The sequence below is a fragment of the Clarias gariepinus genome, chromosome 3 (genome assembly GCF_024256425.1).
Source record: "Clarias gariepinus isolate MV-2021 ecotype Netherlands chromosome 3, CGAR_prim_01v2, whole genome shotgun sequence".
Classification (NCBI taxonomy): domain Eukaryota; kingdom Metazoa; phylum Chordata; class Actinopteri; order Siluriformes; family Clariidae; genus Clarias; species Clarias gariepinus.
Genome location: NC_071102.1, coordinates 8,210,865 through 8,215,084, shown reverse-complemented (window position 1 = coordinate 8,215,084; position 4,220 = coordinate 8,210,865).

Here is a 4,220-nt window from a genome sequence, read left to right as displayed (position 1 = left end):
TTGTCTAAAGCACGCTCACCCTAAGGACCAATAACTGACAATATGATTGGCCAAGGGTTTAAACCGCACAGTTGTCACAATAACAGTGCAGGAGGGGTATAAAATGACAAATTATAATCATAACATGAAAATTTATTCATCATGTTTATGATCATGTTCATCATTATTACACATCAGAAAGTAAATTGCTGCACTTGATCCCATTTAAGGATCATCCATGGGCCTTTGCATGGGCCCCACTGGGACTTGGGCCAGGATCATCTGTACCCCATGACCCCTTCGACAGAATAATAGAATCACTCATTGTTAGCTTATACTGTAACAAATATCATTATATTTACTATAATTTAGTGTTAAACGGTTAATTTTATTATGACTGCTAGTATAATTCTTGGCAATAGCCCCAGATTATCCAAATAACTTACAACCAGGATAGCATATACAACCATGTTAGTAGGGCCTCATTATGATGGTGTATTACATTATGATTATGTCCCACATAATTATCAATCAGTACACCAAAATAATACTGGCAGGTGAACAATCTCTGGATTTTGTTTTTTAAAATCAAATACAGACTACTGCCACCACCTGGTACGGAGAGTCGTTTCCTTAGACACAAGCATGGAATCGAGAGACTACATGAACCACAGTTACGCATTGTCTAACTGCCAAATATGTTGCGTCTGGGAACTTGGAACACACTCAGACTTCTGCTATGCACACATCATTTCCATCAATCCCACCTCCTTCAGTATGTGTTTGAGAAGTATGAGTGGAAGGTTTTTGTTTTGTGTGTGCGTGTCTGTCTGAGTGTGTGTGTGTGCGTGTGTGTATTCTGTGAGGCAGCCTCAGGCTTGTCTGATCCTGTGTCTCAACCCCTGCTTGGTGCTGCTTGATAACTCCATGTTCAGAGGGCACACTGTTTTCCCACTGCTGTCAGTTTTCTCGTTCCTTTTCTCATTCTTGCCACTCCTCCCCCGCCACACACACATACACACATACACATTTCATTCTGTATTCGAGTGTGTTCTGACAGGAGGTGCAGCTCGAAAGCAATCCATTGCTGGTGAAGGAGATATTTTTAGAGAACTCATGTCAGTCACCAGACGTGGAAGTGATCGTGTGAAGTCAATTTCGCCTGGAGGGGAACTTCTCGATCTTAGCACGGCAGTGTGCATGAGACACAGTGAGTGGGGCTTGAAACAGTGAAAGACGGCTTTTTCCGTCTTTTCTTTCTCTCTTTATTCTGGTATGGTCACAAAATTAGAACCTAGGAAGGCTGACAGACAGAAGCCCTGCAGGGACAGATAGCCTTTATGTGCAGCATGCTGCCTGGTACTGAGAGTGAAATACACTGGGCTTGATTGTCTTGCCATGTCAGCCTGCTCCAGTCTCCTCGCTGCTCATGCACATTAATACTTCCTAAACAGCGTCCAGCCTGAGAAATGGCCTGCGGGACACACAAGACAATGCGGTAGTTCAAATTCGATAAAGGAATAAATCCACAATAATAACGAGCTACTGGACTAATTCCAGCTTAAAGGAGCACTCCAATGTTTTTCAGCTTTATCTCCGTCCACCACATTTAGCACACATATCCTGATCTCCACGGATAAATTCAGCTTTCCTATTTTGAGAAAAGTCGCATCAACCATTTGAAAAGTATGACTATACAGTATCACACAGATTCAAACCTACCAAATGTTCTCTTAATAAAGAATTAAAAAAAAATTACTCTTAATAAAGTTCTAGTTGTTTTTTGGGGCTTTAATGCAAGTTTCCATTTTTATGATGTTTGTAACTAATTACTCTAAAAATAAAATTGTGACTTGCCATGCATCGCACCTCGGGTCTGCGTACAAGGAGTTAGCTTGGTGGGTTTTTCCTTCTGGTACTCTGGTTTCCTCCCACATTCTAAAGACTTGCAGACTTGGCATTCCCAAATTACCCATTGTGTGTGTGTGTGTGCCCTGCAATGGATTGGCACCCTGTCCAGGGTGTACTCCACCTCATGCCCTAATCCTCCTTGGATAGGTTCCAGGCCCCAACGATCCTGTACTCAAGATAATCGGTCTAGAAGATGAATTAACGAATGAATGGCTTGCCATGGTTTCCTCATGGTCTCATGTCATTAGCTACGGCAAGGCAATGAAGCACTTTATCAAAATGACTATATCAAGATGTTACACTGGATGATCCTTCTATACAGATGCTTTCAATCAACATCTGCTTACAGAAAAATTCATCATATTAACGTATGATGATTTCAGTTCATGTCACAACAATAATTAGTTCATTAAAGAACAACTGCATTGATAAAAACAGTGACGTGACGCTTTCTAATCTGTGCTATTATATAAAAAATCAAATTGTGTTTAAAAAAGCTTTTTCGCAGATAACAACTTCTCTTAGACTGCCATTATGCACTGATCAGCCATAACAGTAACACCAACTTCGGGTCAATTAAATAACATTGGTTATTAATTACATACCAGTAAAATGGTGACAGGATTATGGGCACCCATGCCTGTGAAGACCAAAGACTCGCCCGTGTGGTCCAATCCCACAAAAAACCCAATGCAGCATAACTTGCTGGAACTAAGTTTAATCTGGCTATGACAGAAAGGTACCCGAACACCCAGTCCATCACATCCTACTCCATGCGTGCCTGCAGCTCTAATTTTAAATTGTGAGATAATCATAATGTTTTTTTCTAACTTTTTTTTTTATAACATCAAGGGTTTCAATGAACATTTCTAGCTTATTTACTTCACAGTTGGCTTACCTTGTATGTTAGTTGGCAAATGAGTAGCCTTGAAATTAGCTAAAGAAAACAATTGAACATTTTTTCAGCTTTTGAAAATAGAATGATTCTGCCAAGAGCAACGGTAGCACCGAGTCTGGCTTTGAAATGCAAGCAGGAGTCAGAGTTTTATGGTGGTGTTGTATTGTTAAAGTGCAAAAAAAAAAAAAAAACTTTTGTTCTTGCTCACTCACTCACTCATACCTGCACATGTTGGACCTAGACATTAAAGGTATGTAATAAGATGATTTTCATTTATACTATGAAATAATATGAAATATACATTCCTGTACAGTATATGCATAATATGCACTATATAATCCTGCCAGGGAAAAGGTATAAGGTTGTTGATTCGGCTTACAAATGTATCAATCCGATCGGGGATCCACGGGCATCCTTTGCAAACAAGTCTGATCCACGGAGGCCCCAACTTGCAACAGCTTTAAAGGATCTGCTGCTAACATACTGGTGACAGATACAACAGCACAGGTCTTGTAGAGTCGTGCCTTGGGGGGAACATACACAATATCAAGTGTGATGTGGGTTTTATGGTTATGGTTATACGAGTAAGGTTTGAGTAAAGAGAAATCTAATATGATTATTAAGTTTCAATCAAGCAAACCATCAGTACGCTTTGTTGGTAGAAATTTGATTGTGACCATTACTTTATCGAATTATTTCACAATTGAATGTAGTGCACATGATCGTAGAGGCACATTCTTAAATTCTTAGTTTTCCTCCTTTGGCCCTTTATGAGAAAGGTGCAAAGAGAAGGTGGCAAATTAACTCACACGTTTAACACTTAGTTAAAACCCATCCCAAGGAGTTGCCTTCCTGTAATTATCACTTACAGCCAGCGGTATAAGATGAAGATGTTAGTAAAGCATCTATATATAAACCAGCAAATCTCCGCTTCACTATGGCACCGCCATTCCGCTCCCATCAGCGGCAGATTGGCTCTCCACTCCATGCAGATACATACGCAGCAAATTAGGGCTCACTACAGATTGCTTTGAGGAATTGCATGCTTGTGTGTGTGTGTCCGTCGATATTTCCCAGCTCTCCCTCCTACTCGAAACACCCTTCACGCAGCTGAAGTGTATATATGTGTGTGAGAGATAGCCAGACAGAGAGGCTCTTGGCTGTGACCTCATGCTGTTGATCACGTTTTGTCTGAAACTCATCTGCTCTGGCCAGGCTCTGAAGAGGTCTGTGAGAGTCTCTGTCATTCATAGGGATCCACTCGAACCCTGATGCCCTCAGCCTCCCCAAATCCCAATTAATGAGCAAAAAGCCTGAGAGGAGGTGCTTGACTTCGACAGACGTACTTTAATTGTTCTTCTCCATCCCCCTGGAAACTGCCTGTCTAACAGACACGGACTCGGACACGCAGACCCGGCCTCTCTCGGCTTTC